Source organism: Pelobates fuscus, chromosome 3, assembly GCF_036172605.1.
Source record: "Pelobates fuscus isolate aPelFus1 chromosome 3, aPelFus1.pri, whole genome shotgun sequence".
Taxonomy (NCBI): Eukaryota; Metazoa; Chordata; class Amphibia; order Anura; family Pelobatidae; genus Pelobates; species Pelobates fuscus.
The window spans coordinates 426,875,085-426,890,964 of NC_086319.1; the positions used below are offsets into that span (position 1 = coordinate 426,875,085).

Here is a 15,880-nt window from a genome sequence, read left to right on the forward strand (position 1 = left end):
CCCCCGCATGCCCCGACCATCCCGGGAGCAGCCGCAGGGCCGCCCGGGCCTAACACGAAGGTGCAGCAGTCAAGATGGCGGAGACCAAAGATGCTGGCGCCAAAACCAGCAGTGAGGCCCAGAAGCGACCCGCACCGCTCCTCCTGCAAAGTATGAACCTGCGGGCAGCACAGGCAAGAGGGGGCACCTTCACAAGAGAGCCCCACTGGAAGCACCTTCTACGGCTACAGCCTGACAACACACGGTCGGAAGAGTCCCACTATCAAAGCTACAGCTCACTCAACGACTCGGACGCCGAACCACTCTGAGACACCCGAGCCACACACTGCCGATCTGAAGGTACTGCAACCCGCGTCAAGGCAGCACAGACCGGCACAGGGGGCCTCCACTCACCACCTAAGAAGCATCGGCTGACAATAGGGAGACCAGGACACTATGGGCTAGACGCTCACAACCGCTAAGGTTTCTCTCTACTTTAACTGGACTCACACGAGTGTATGCCGACATTGCCGCTTCCCTCTCAGATTCCTAACCTGTTTGATAGGGGGCTGGTGGGGTAAGAAGCCACTGGTAATCTATCAGATGTAACATGCAAATACCTATGTCCAGACTAGCTCAGATCTAAACGAGTTATAACTTATACAGAGCATTCCCTATAGCCTATTCTGTGTATTATCCTGCATAACATGTTTAAAAGCGACAGCCTCAATCAGATTGGTTAATCTACTTTAATATTGTTCCATAACATATGCCAAAGCCTAATGATATGATAACTACACTGTGGTCCTAGCATAACAATTAACTGAGAATCCACTAACTAGAGTACCAAACCTAGATGTACCTAGGAATGTCATACGTCTGCCTAGAATGTAACAAAACTTGCTCTTTCATATAAAAATGTGCTGTTTCTGAATGCCACTCATTGTAATGCCAAGAATATGCCTGCAGTTGCTGTTGTGGCCCTGCAAGATTGTCTGTAACTCATATGCACATGCAAAAATAAAGAATAAAAAAAAAAAAGAACAAATTATAATTATAGTTAACGAGTGGCACATGGGAATTGATTTTCCTTACATGCAGGTTGCGGCAATAATTAAATTTGATAATTTGAAATTGATTATCCTTATATGTAAGTTGCAGAAAAACACCTTTTTCCCCAAAACTTCAAAAGCACCCCAAAATACATAACATCTCCATAAATGTAATATCCCCTAATAGCCCTGATCTGGGTAACCAACATATCCAAAAATCACCCAGATCAGTTGAGGGGTTCGGGAGTTTCATGGATGTCTTAGTTTGACCGACCGCACATGAGGCTCTTGCCCAGAAACAGTTCCATGAGTTCAGGTCGGTCTATTTCGGAAAGTCTCGAAACCGAATAAATTCACGAACACTACCCCCTGGCTCATAGTAGCGTTTGTTCCCCTGGTTCGTGGGAACAAAACTACCGAACAGCACTCTCCTAGCTGGCCGGGAAAAGGAAGCAGGCCTTCGCAAAGTTTGACCGGTGTTGGGGAAGTCGAGTGTCCGATTTTGGTTCCAGACACTCGACGACCGAGTACCGCTGCCTCCTTTTGTGCGAAGAAGATAGACACAGTTTTCTACCTGCACATGGCGTTCGACTATATGAACAGCGGCCACACAAGGAGAGCACTAATTCCTTGATCTCTTTGTAGTTTATGATCCAGGGGGTGGTCTGTGTCTGGTAGTTTCAACTTGCGAACAGAAAAATGTAAAAAAAACAAAATAACAGGGTAATTTCTTCACAAGTACAGAAAAAAACAATATGTGTGTACACCCACCACAGTGTAATAAGTGCCTAATTTATATCAGCAGAAAGAAACTTTCCTGTATAGGATAAGATTTCTGTAGTATCCAGAAGACCTCTTGTCTTCCACGCAATATAAGCAAAAAAAGGGGATGATCTGCTGAAACAATCACAAATTAAACAACATAGCGTATAACTGTGTATATAGGCAAATTGTAAAAATTGGCCACTCACACTTTCACAGAAGTTTGCAAGCCTTGACATTTTTTTCCTTTTCAGAATAGGAGTTCCAAATCTTCTATCTGGGTTAGGATCTCCATAGATATGTGTGCTCAAGAAGAAAGTATAATAAAAATAAGGTGCACGTTCAGAGTGAGGTATAAAACAAGTATTTAATAACTTACATCAAAGTTTAACACCTTAATACCGCAGGACGTTCTATGCCGTCCTTATTTTTGTGGCTCTAAACGCCCCAGGACGGCATAGAACGCCCTGCGATCTAATGTACTTACACGGTCGCCGGCGATCCCACGCCGGCGATCGCGGTATGGGGGACTTACCTGGGAGCCCAGGGAGTCCCCCATCTGTCCTCTTCGGCCCCCCAGGGCCAAGTGATCGCGAGGTCCGAGGTCCGAGGCGAGGTGTAATGACAGGTACTCCCCCTGCTGCCTGAAAATAAAATTAAAAGATGTTAAAACAGTGTAAAAATAAATAATATATACTTAGATCATATATATATTTATTATATATATGATCTAAGTATATATATATATACACATATACACACATACACATAAATATACATACACTGTCTACGTGTATTTTAATATTAATATATACATAATTATATATATATTAATATCAAAATACACGTACAATGATATTGATTAAATATATATATAATTTGCATTATATATATATTTATATATAATAAAAAATAAATAAATATATAAATATGTTAAAAAAGAAAATTAAAAAAATAATAAAAAATAAATAAATAAAAAATATATAAACATGCGTCATTTCATTCTAACTGTATTTTAAAATTAATATATATATATTGATATCAAAATACATGTAGAACGAATAAATATACATATTTATATACATAAGTATATACGTATATATCACTATATATATAAAAAAACCAAATGATCTTGCACTCCACCTGATCAGTAGTCCAATGCCCGGTGCTTGTCAGCCAAAATACAACGAAAGTTCCAAAGATAGCACTCCAGGGACTTGATAAAATTTAACTTTTATTTACTTCACTAAAACATCAAAGGTGTCAACGTTTCAGCTTGATCCCCTCAAGCTTTCGTCAGCTTTCGTTATACCTATATATAAATAAAAATAATAACAAAAATTATATACATATATATATACACATATATATATAATAATTCTACGTATATATTTATGTAATAATTTTACATAATTAGGTCATTTCATTAATTACAATTTGCAGGACCTGCCTGCCAACCCAGGCCGAAAGTTCAGGGAATTAAATTTTCTAGCACTATATTTAACCCTGTAACTTTCCAAGACACCATAAAACCTGTACATGGGGGGTACTGTTTTACTCGGAAGACTTTGCTGAACACAAATATTAGTGTTTCAAAACAGTAAAATATATTACAACGACGATATCGTCAGTGACAGTGACATTTTTTGCATTTTTCACACACAAATGGCACTTACACTGACGATATAATTGTTGTGATACGTTTTACTGTTTTGAAACACTAATGTTTGTGTTCAGCGAAGTCTCCTGAGTATAACCGTACCCCTCATTTACAGGTTTTATGGTGTTTTCAAAAGTTACAGTGTCAAATATAAGGTTTGCATTTCAGTTTTTTCACATTAAAATTCGCCAGGTTGCCTTTGAGACCGTATGGTAGCCCAGGAATGAAAATTATCCCCATGATGGCATACCATTTGCAATAGTAGACAACCCAGGGTATTGCAAATAGGGTATGTTCAGTTTTTTTTAGTAGCCACTTAGTCACAAACACTGGCCAAAATTTGCGTTCAAATTAGTTTTTTGCATTTTCAAATATTAACACTAAATTTGGCCAGTGTTTGTGACCAAGTGGCTACTAAAAAAGACTGGACATACTCCATTTGCAATACCTTGGGTTGTCTACTTTTGCAAATGGTATGCCATCATGGGGGTAATTCTTATTCCTGGCTACCATATGGTCTCAAAGGCAACATAACCAATCTGGCGAATTTCAATGTGAAAAGACTGAAATATGTAACATGCTATATTTGACCCTGTAACTTCCCAAAACACCATAAAACCTGTACATAGGGGGTACTGTTTTACACGTGAGACATCGCTGAATACAAATGTGTATTGTATTGCAGGAAAAGCAAACAGTATTTTGACATTCACAGTTAAAATGTCACGTAGAACTAAAACAATTTTAAAAAATCTTATTTTCTCCCATTTTTTTATATTTTTTTCATATTAAATTATGTTCCATACCTCATTATTTGATGTTAAACGAAAGCCCTGTTTCCCCTGAATAAAATGATATATAATAAGTTTGCGTGCATTTAATATGAAAGAGGTGAATTACGGTTGGACAGACATATAGCGCAAATTCCAGTTTTTGTTTAATTTTTTTTTGGATCACAACTTGTACATTTGGCTGCGGTCTTAAGGGGCTAAAATCATCAGTGTAGTCCCTCTATATCACCACCAGGGTTCCTACACGTTTCATCCAACAAAAAAGGACTTCCTCAGGGACTTGTGTGGTGTTTGACAGGTACAAATAAACAAGCAATAAACAAAAATAGGACTTCCATAAGGGACTTGTGTGGTGTTTGACAGGTACATAGATTTGAGCTGTGCGGTCGGTCAATTGGCATAAAAACGGCTAAGTCCCGTTCAAAGTGTGGCCGGTACTTCGACTTTAGTCGAAGTGGAGTCGATGGTAAGGGTCGGCGGTGTTCGAAGTTAAAATGGCCGCCGCCACGTGGTCCTTTGTTCGATGCCGTGCACTTCGACGACTTCGACAACTTCGATTACTTCGGCACTTCGACGGTATCCGAAGTGCCCATTTAAAGTTGCAACACTGCCCCGAGGTAATCCAAGGGCCAGGAACAGTATTTGTCTTTAGGGGCAAGGTAGGGTAGGTGAGGGCAATCAACAATACAGGAAGGGGACAGCCAACAACAGGGTTCCGCTACACTGCTCCCCCTTGCCCACAAGCCGGCATACACAGTCTGATCCAACACGGATCGGCTTGGGGATGTCCGGGGGCTCACGGATCATTTTTCCAGGTCAGTTTGTCTTGACAACCCGTCAGCATTTCCATTCTGCTTACCTGGGCGGTACTGAATATTAAAATCAAAGGGCTGTAGCGCCAAGCTCCAGCGCAGCAGCCTGGCATTGTCCCCAGCCACCCGGTTCAGCCATAATAACGGGTTGTGATCCGTGAGCAAGGAAAAGGGCTGTCCATATAGATAGGGCTGCAGTTTCTTTAGGGCCCACACCACAGCCAGGCATTCCTTTTCGATGGCGGCGTAGCTTACTTCTCGAGGTAACAGTTTGCGACTGATGTAAGCCACGGGATGTTCTCCGCCATCGGCCCCGACTTGGCTCAGTACTGCCCCCAATCCAAACATAGAAGCGTCTGTGTGAACAAGAAATCGTTTAGTTGGATTGGGAGCTGCCAAGACAGGGGCATTTATCAGTGCATTTTTCAGGTGTTGGAATGCCTGCTCACACTCCGGGGTCCAGTTTACTTGGCGGGGAAGGTTCTTACGGGTCAGGTCAGTGAGGGGTTTGGCCAGGGCGCTATAATTGGGAACAAACTTCCTGTAATACCCCGCTGTCCCTAGAAACGCTAAAACCTGGGTCTTAGTCCTAGGGTTGGGCCACTGGGCTACGGCCTCTACTTTGGCGGGTTCGGGCTTCTGTTTGCCGCACCCCACTCTATGTCCCAGGTACTGCACCTCAGCCATTCCTATACTACACTTGGCCGGCTTCAGGGTCAAACCAGCTTCCCTTATCCTGTCCAGTACAGCTCCTATATGGGCCAAGTGTTCCTGCCACGTATTGCTAAAAATAGCAATATCGTCCAGGTAGGCACAGGTATAGTCCTGGAATCCATCCAGAAGTCGATCCACCATCCTCTGGAAGGTAGCTGGGGCGTTTTTCATCCCAAATGGCATGACCTTAAACTGATACAAGCCAAAAGGGGCTGACAAAGGCCGACTTCGGGATGGCGTCTGGGGCCAGGGGAATTTGCCAATATCCTTTACATAAAACAATAGTGGTGAGGTATTGGCCCCTGGCCATTCTGTCCAGTAACTCGTCTATCCGGGGCATAGGATAGGCGTCTGACACGGTTTTCTCATTTAATCTCCTATAGTCCACGCAGAAGCGAGTCGTACCGTCTCGCTTCGGCACGAGGACTACCGGAGAAGCCCATGGGCTATCTGAGGGCTCAATCACCCCCAGTTGGAGCATCTCATCGATCTCCTTGCGCATGTTTTCCCTCACCGCTTCTGGGATGCGGTAGGGGGTCTGGCGCATGGGTAGTTGCTCTGGGGTCTCGACCCTGTGAGTTGCCAGAGGAGTGTATCCAGGTACATTAGAGAACGTGTCTCGTTTCTCCTCTAATAATCGCTGTACCTCGATCCGCTCCTGTGGGCTCAGCCGATCTCCCAGTGCAACCTCCCCTAAATCCCCAGACAACTGCCCATACCCCAGCAAATCGGGAAGCTGTCAAACTCCTCAGTGTTGGGTGCACATATGGCGGTTACCTCCTCGGCGCGCTCCTGGTAGGGCTTCATCATGTTCACATGGAGCATGCGTCGCCCTCCAGTCCCTGTGCAGGGGCCTATGATATAGGTGGTGTCACATCTCTGTTCCACCACCCTATATGGTCCCTGCCAGGCGGCCTGTAACTTATCATGTCGGACAGGTTTTAAAATCAGTACTTTCTGCCCGACCTGAAAGCTACGGTCCCTGGCTCCCCGATCATACCACGTGCGCTGGCGGGCCTGGGCCGCCTGAAGGTTTTCCCTTACCGTCTTAGTCAATGCTTCCAGGCGGTCTCGAAAGGCAAGCACATATGGTATGATGGGAGTGCCATCTGCGCTCCGGTCTCCCTCCCAATGCTCTCTGATAAGATCTAAGGGACCTCTGACCCTCCTCCCAAACAGCAGTTCAAACGGGGAGAACCCCATGGATTCCTGCGGCACCTCCCGGTATGCGAACAGGAGATGCGGCAGGAATCGCTCCCAGTCCTTGTGGGTCTCTGCGAAGGTTCGGAGAGCCCGTTCGTCTGGGGGTGGTAAGGGACACTGATAATAGGCTTAATGCCACAGATTCTCCAGAGGTGTTGGGTGAACTCTGCAGTAAATTGGGTGCCCTGATCCGAGATAATCTCCCTGGGTAATCCCATCCGGGAGAATATCTGCATGAGGGGATCCGCGACCGTTTCAGCGTGGATGTTGGTCAGAGCCACTGCCTCTGGATACCTGGTGGCATAATCTACTACTGTTAAAATATACCCTTTTCCTGACGGGCTAGCTTTCTGGAGGGGACCTATCAAATCTACCGCTATTCGGCTAAAGGGTTCCTCAATTATGGGTAAGGGGTGGAGTTTCGCCTTCCTTCGGTCTCCCCGTTTGCCTACCCTCTGGCAGGTATCGCACGTACTGCAATATCTGCGTACTTCCTGGCTAATCCCTGGCCAGAAGAAACTTTGGGTCAGTCTGTACCTAGTGCGACTGACCCCTAGATGTCCGGATAGCGGAATATCATGCGCTATCCGGAGTAACTCAGCTCGGTACCGCTGCGGCACCACTATCTGCCTCATCACTATCGGGTCTGACCCCGTAATCTGCTTGCCTGTTTCCCTGTACAAAAGCTGTTTATCCCAGACAAATCTCTCTCCCTCCCCCCCGGGTGAGCCCGTGACAACCTTGTCCCTATAAACTTGAAGCGTAGGGTCTGTTGCTACTTCAGCTGCAAATTCATTAGGTGGGGCCCAGGGGACACATTCTAGGGGAGGGGTAGGATCGCTTACCTGGACCTCCGGCAGTGTGTTGTAGTCCTGGGTGCGGGCCTGTTGTCGGGTGACCACAGGGTTGGCTTCTCCTGTGGTAGGCGTCTGGGGCTCAAAAGCAGAAGTGAGCCTCCCCAGATCGTTCCCCAATAAAACCTCCGCCGGTAACTGCGGCATCAACCCCACCTCCACGTGTCCTGTCCCCGCTCCCCAATGTAAATGTACCCTTGCTGTAGGTAGCCGGTACACTGCTCCCCCGGCTACCCGGACGGCCACAGTTTTGCTTAGTTTTGCCTGATCCGAAACCAGGGTGATAGTGGCTCCCGAGTCTCGTAGTCCTCGGACTGCTGTACCATTCAGGTATACGGTCTGCCTGTGATGTTGTAGATTATCAACATTGGCCTGGACAGGATCCGCCTCGTGCAGTACCCCCCACTGTTCCACGGTGGTAATGGGAACTGCTGAACCATATGGGGTGGCCACTATATCCTGGTAGTGGTGGGCTGAGGCTGCCCTTGGTGGTGGTGGGCCTGGACGGATCCAGGTAGAACGGTCCCGCAGCTGTGGGCATTCCCTTTTATAATGACCCCATTTCTGGCAGTGATGACAGGGGCCAGAGGTGGACTGGCGGAACCGTGGCTGTGCAGCGGGTGTTGGTGGTGGTGGTAGTTGTCTCGGTGGGGCTGGGGTGTAGGTGGTTCCCCCAAAGGTTTTAAACGTGGCTTTTGGAGCTGCAGGTTTTTGTTGCCTGCGTGCATCCAGATACTCATCTGCCTTCCTGGCAGCTTCGGTGAGGGAGGTAGGGTTTCTGTCCCTTACCTATTCCTGGACATCACTGGTTACTCCCTCATAGAACTGCTTCATCAGCATCAACTGGATGACGTCCTCCATAGACCGTGCCCCGCTAGCTTGCACCCACCCGAGTGCTGCCCTCTGTAATCTGCATGCCCACTCTGCGTGTGAGTCTTTCTCTACCTTCTTTAAATCCCGGAATCTCCGCCGGTATGCTTCTGGTGTTATAGCATACCTGGCAAGTATAATCTCTTTTACTTTGTTGTAATTCCGTATTTCCTCATTAGGTACAGTCCGATATGCCTCTGCTGCCCTCCCAGTTAACTTTCCGGCCAAAATAGGTACCCAGTCCTCTGCGCTGATTTTATGCAGTGCACACAGTCTCTCAAAATCTTGCAGAAAAGCGTCTATATCTTCCTCTGCCTCCACATACGTTTTAAAAGCCTCATATGGTATCTTAGGCTTACCTTCTTGTGGTACATTTCTTGCAGAGTTGTGTTCTGGGGCTGTTGCCGGCCGTTTCCTCAGGATAAATTCTTGTACCTCTGTCGCCGTCCTGGCAATAATTTCCTCTGAGGGGTTTTCCCCATAAAGGGATAGCCTAAATCGAACCTGCCTCTGGAATTCCAAGTGTTCTGGTGTTTCTCTCGGCTCCCTCTGTTCGGGAACCGAATCGCCCTCCATTCGGTACTCTGCCATAAGTTCAGTAATGAGTACCGCTTTCTTCTTGTTGCTGGCTTGTATACCCCTTGCCTCTAGAAGGTCCTTTAGCGTGGAGCGTTTTAGCGTAGTAAAATCAATCTCCATCCGTACTCCATTTATGCTTGTTCCTCTGTGAGTCTGGATCCCAGCGCTGCCAACCAATGTAGCGGAGAGCCAATATCTCACAGCTATTCTCCACTAAAGATACCAGTGAGGCTCAGGAACAAGGTGATGATAAATCCACAGGCAAGGTTTCTAGCAGGTAGAGTAATACAGCAGTATCCCCATCGCAATCCCAATAACTGGACGACACACAGTTTCAGGAACAGAACTGCTTGTTGGCACATCCAGCCTGCCTTTTATTTCCATCTTACACACATAAGACCGTCCACAGGGGAGGTGTAAAATAGCCAATAACATAACGGTTGCAACCCACAGATTCCCTCCCCTTAGCCTGAGAGATAATCCACTTATTATACAGTTTCAAACATAACTTTTACACAATATCTATAACTTCTACAATATTCGTGTAACAAACATAAAACATACATTTTCTTAATCAGCAGACTTCAATTAGTAATACTCTCAAAAATTGTCCCAATCCCTCCAGTATATCAATAGTTAGTTGGAGGTCCCTTTTGTGGTGACATTCTGTCATCAAACTAACATGGTGACCAGGGGTCATGTGACCAAGTTCATGTAGATCTTTCTTACAGGGGGATAAGCTTAACCTTTGATATGGTAATTCAATACCTTTACAGGTCAGGAAAGAGATAACCACTTCCCCCTATCCCCATTCCTCCCTGTTGCTTCTTGGCTGGGCTACTGAGCAGATGTGCAGACGCCATGTGCTATCTTGGTGAACCATGTTACACTCTGTTGCTTCCTTTTCTTCCTTGGTGGATGTGATGTTGGACTTGCAGCAGTGAGCCATTAATAGATGTGAAGGCCTAACCGTGGGTGAGATCAAACGTGTGGGGAAGGGGATTACTATATAGATTGATAGATTTAAAAGGGTTGTTGCTCCGTGGGTCTGGGCTGTGTGTTTGTGATAGTATTGTGTTGTTGTCTTCTAAATAAATACCTTTTAATGTAGACGAACCTTGTGTAATATTTATATTAATTTGGTGATACACCACACCTTTATGACCGACCGCAAGCACATTTTCCTGCCCAAAACAGTTCCATGGATTTGGGCTGTGCGGTCGGTCAATTTCTGGCATAAAAACGGCTAAGTCCCGTTCAAAGTGTGGCCGGTACTTCGACTTTAGTCGAAGTGGAGTCGATGGTAAGGATCGGCGGTGTTCGAAGTTAAAATGGCCGCCGCCACGTGGTCCTTTGTTCGATGCCTTGCACTTCGACGACTTCGACAACTTCGATTACTTCGGCACTTCGACGGTATCCGAAGTGCCCATTTAAAGTTGCGACACTGCCCCGAGGTAATCCAAGGGCCAGGAACAGTATTTGTCTTTAGGGGCAAGGTAGGGTAGGTGAGGGCAATCAACAATACAGGAAGGGGACAGCCAACAACAGGGTTCCGCTACATGCACCTTATTTTTATTATACTTTCTTCTTGAGCACACATATCTATGGAGATCCTAACCCAGATAGAAGATTTGGAACTCCTTTTCTGAAAAGGAAAAAAATGTCAAGGCTTGCAAACTACTGTGAAAGTGTGAGTGGCCATTTGTGAATGCAATTTTTACAATTTGCCTATATACACAGTTATACGCTATGTTGTTTTATTTGTGATTGGTTCAACAGATCAGCCCCTTTTTTTGCTCTAATTTCTTCACAAGACTATTTCACTTACAGCAGAGGAAAGGTGTAACGGATCACCTGGCACCCCGACTGGGTACCTCCGTTGAAGGATGCTCCTAGCGCTTCCTGAGGACTCCAAGCAGTGCAGCAGACACCACAACCACCGAACCGGAGAAGCATACGAATGCTTTCAAGCATATGAATGCTGTAAACAGCTGAACAGGAAAAGCATACAATCAGCTTACACTCCTGGCAATCATCATACAATCCAATTCCCCCAATAACGAGACAACACTTCATTTTGAGGTCAAGCAGAACTGACTCTACTGGCACATACAGTCTCTATTATTCACAATCCACAAACATAGTACTGCCCACAGGGATGTGAAATACAACCAATCAATCCGTACAATATACACAGACTCTCCCACACAAAATCCTCCCCTCTGCCTGTGATATGATTACTGAACACAATGGGTAATATAATTATCACAGGCAGAAAAATACAGTTTTTTCAAAATATTAATAACTTCCCAAATATACATTCCATTCCTTTCTCAATTTTCAGAATCAGCATGTTTGAAATATACACATACTCAAAAATCAGGGCAATCAGTTCAGGGGTTAAAAAGTTAAGGGAAAGTCCTATTTGACCAAATTAAGCATGGCTTTTCTGCCCAAAACCAGTTCCACAGAGTCTTCTATCCTGGAGATAATTGGGATGTAATCCAATTATCTCCAAAGACAGAGGCAAAACTCCATTAAACACATGGCAGCAAAATACAATAAAATACATAAAAATATATAACTGTGCAGCTATTGCATAAAACAGGTACATTCAACATATCCCCAGATAGCTTAGATCTGAGCGCACATTATTACTGAATGGTGCTCAGATCACATACATACAGTTCAATTGCCATGGAGCCAAAGTCTTTCACATAGTCTTTCGTTATACGAATGGGCTCCATAGCATAGCTATCTGGGGTAACACTGCTCACATAGGGAAAGTACAGAATGACCCAGCTTTCGGGTCTTTGCAGGGGAAATTCAAGCATTTCAACATGGGGCCATAGTCGCAGGGCAGGAGGCTGGCAATCAGTCTTCTCCAATGCCCAGTGATGAGGCTGGTTCCGCCACAAAAGGGTTTTTTGTTTTTTTCAGTAAGAACAATAAAGATGTTGAAAAAGATTGGGAACCATTCAAACACTCCCTTTAAGGGACTCTATGGGCACCCAGACTGCAGCTGGTTTTTGGAGGGGTCTGTTTGTTTGCCTCCTACCTTGTGACTATGGGGCCCTGCAATATACCTTGCCCAATACACTTTAAAAGGCTCCATTCATGGGGGCAGAGCCAAGCTGCTGAACTGCATGGATGCGACTGTCCATAGCTCCCGCAAAGCAATATCCAATCTGTTGCCATCCACGATTTTAATGAGCCCCAGATATACCCACACGAGAGCCTTGTTATCCCGGCACCACAAGCTACACGCCGATGCCCTTTCAATACGTGCAGACGGGCAGGAAAACCCGATGTAAAACCCAGGCCTACCTCATGTTCCTGCCAGCAGAAATCCTGGCGCGGCGCATGGAGCAATAAACAGAGCTTACACAAGAGAAACAACCGACACCCAAGAAGCCTCTACCTACCGACCATAGCATGGTAAGGAAATCTATCAAATCCCAGACCGGGATCCCCAAAGAAACCTGAGATATAGGGACTTTATTGCAAAGGCCCCAGAACCACAAAATGGCGGCCGGCCCGGACCTGACATCCAGCCGACACGGCCCTGAACTGACAACAGAGGGACAAGGAAGCCCCCACCACACCCAGCCACCTCCTGAAAACCAAGATGGGGGGCAGACCTTGCGCCTGCCACAAAACAGGACATCAGGCAGCTATTGAAGGAGGTGAAACAAATGTTCGACGCTGATATGCACTCGCACTGAGATACAGGCCGTGACCCAAAGAGTCCAGGCGACGGTGGAAGACATCATTAACATTCGACAAGACCTGAAAATTATGGGAGATACCCTACGCCAGGTACAAACCTCTGACTCCACACTACATCTCAGAGTGGACGCCATAGAAGACCGCAACCGGCGGAGGAATATTAAAATCCGGGAATACTGGAATCTGTAGGCCCAACAGAAGTGTCACACTACCTGAGGAGATTAACCGCAACACTGTTGCCCCACACCCAGGCCAAGAAATTAGAATTTGACGGGCACTTCAGAATAAATAAGGCTAATCAAGCACCACATGCAGCCCCACGGGACGTAATTGTGCCCTGCCACACCATGAGAGACAAACGGCGCCTCCTAACCGCACTAAGGAACAAGACCCCACTGGACTTTGTCAGCCAGACTCACTTTCTTTCAAGATATAACGCACGCCACGTTACAGTGGTGAAAGTCACTCGGCCCTATAACAATCCTGCTACAACATGCAAAGGTGGAGCACCGATGGCTGCTACCACGAACCCTAGCGGTGGTACGGAACAACACTTCTATAAAACTCACCTCACTCACAGAAGCCCCTGCTTTCCTGCAGGCCCTGGGACTTTCACAAGACACAGGGGCCCAAGAAACACTCTCCACTTCCGCGCCACACACATGGGACCCTGCAAGAACTGTCTCAATCACCCCCTAGAAGAGAGTGTAACCAAATGGTGGTGACCTGAACAGACGCCACGTGGGGCCACACGGTCCACATAGTGCCGCTAAGCATAACAGTTTCTTTCTTACCATGTGTTATATAACTTTTACTGTGTTTTGTTTTCTTTTGTTGAATCTTACATTTAGATGATAATGGAGAACCAAATATTGGGTCTTCCTCGATATGAGGGAGCAGTTTAGCACCCACAATGACTCAAAAATGGTTACCAACCACTGCTTGACTAGACATAAACTCCCCTCCCGTTACCCCCATATGTAAGGGGTCGTCACTCGTCTTGGCACCGGAGATCCTACCACGAGAAACGCACACACACACCAGGCGACTGACAGGGCATATGCTGCCGCAAAACACCACAACCTTCACATAGCATAGGATGACGCAACCAGATCGCAATCAGTGCTAGTCCTACTCTCATAGACTAAGCAACCATGCTGTGCTTAAGGGACCGGTACACACAACACCCCAGAGCGCAATACATGACTTCCATGCCACCTACAGCCTTATTCAACCACACGTTTCGGTGCACACCCTGAACGCCTCACAACTCGTCTCATTACTCATTGCAGACTACGACTTATATTCTAATTCACCAATTCCTGACACTCCATCATATACATCACTGTACTAACTCATGGCTCACATGGCTCACGGCTCACATGTAAGTCTAATGATGTATTATGATATCCTCCACATGTCTTTACAAAACCATAAAATGTGCGGTCTGAATTGACTAGATTGGTGTTACACTGCTCGATCCAGCTGTTGTGGCGAAACAAGCCTGTTTGTACCATTAAGCACGAAAAATAAAGAATTTAAAAAAAAAGGCTCCATTCATGTAATGTAAGTAGAGACCGACCGTTGACCCTAATTCCCTGGAACTGTTTTGGGCCTAGGACCATGTGCACGGTGGGTCAAAACTATGACTTCCAGGAAATTCCTGAACCCCTGATCTGATCTGGGTGATTTTTGGATATGTTGTTCACCCAGATCAGGGCTATCATGGTATGTGCCTTTCTAGGGATATGTTGTATTTTGGGGGTACTTATTGGACTTTGTAAAAATTTGTGTTTTTTCTGCCTGGGGATAATTGAGTTAGTACATTATCTACCTTAATTATATCACAGGCAGAGGGGAGGGATTGTGTGCTGTATGTGGGAGTGTCAGACATTGTTATATTAATCTTATTGGTCTGTACAGTTTGTAATGCGGTCCTCCATTAGGTCCAGGGGGTGTATCTCTGGCCTGAGGAATTGTATATAAAGCCAACCTGTCCCATTAAACCTTCACCCTCAATACTGAGTTCTGTCTCTTATTGTAGGGAGCTGCTATATCACTACCAGGGATTGCTATACTCGTTATACTCCCTTGGATAATCACTAGCTCTTGTAAGAGCTGTTCCTGTTACACGCTCCTGGAGGAGAGATAATTCCCACATGGTCCTGGATGTCAGCGGTTGGTCCAGGGTGGGAGGAAGACTGTGAGATTCCAGTTAAGCTACGGCGTTTGCGGAGTCTGTGGTGCTGATGGTGTCCGGTGCGGTGCTTATAGTCCTCGGCGTCCGCTAGGAAGCATCCATTGACGGAGATGCCCAGTCGGGGTGCCAGGCGGTCCATCACACAGACCACTAAATCTCAATGAAGCCCTACCCAAGAGTTTAACTTTAATGCAATAAATGTTTGGTTTTATTGAAAGACATAATTCTGTGTTATTTTATGTATACTTTGTCTATCCCTGCTCTGTTCACATAACCCTGAAACCTAGCACTGTGAGAATCAATGAGTGAAGGATTGCTGTCTTACATGGACCGAGGTATTTGTACGAGGGGATGGTCAATTTGGGATACAGGGTATACGATGCAACCCTCCTCTCAATAACACTATGCAATGAGATTACTAAAAAGCACTAATACCATTAAATATACAATGATTATTTACCAGACTGTGAATTGGGTGGGGGGGAGACCATACCGGGGATGAATATTAATCTTTCTGCTCGTCATTTAACGAAAACGCTCCTTGCAGGCTGTATGCCCTATATCAGTACTTCTGCCAATTATCTTCAAGGGCAAAGGAAGAAAACCATGTGAGAGAATATGGCGAATTCAGTAATTTAGCTAATCTATAATGAGCAGAGAGATGCTCATTGCCAT

General features: G+C 45.7%; 1 protein-coding gene across 2 annotated transcripts in view; it reads left to right on the forward strand.

Annotated features, from left to right (window-relative positions):
• LOC134603667 (monocarboxylate transporter 13-like) overlaps window positions 1-15,880 on the forward strand; it is a 125,217-nt gene that overhangs the window by 84,737 nt on the left and 24,600 nt on the right. The gene's annotated exons all lie outside the window — the stretch shown is intronic.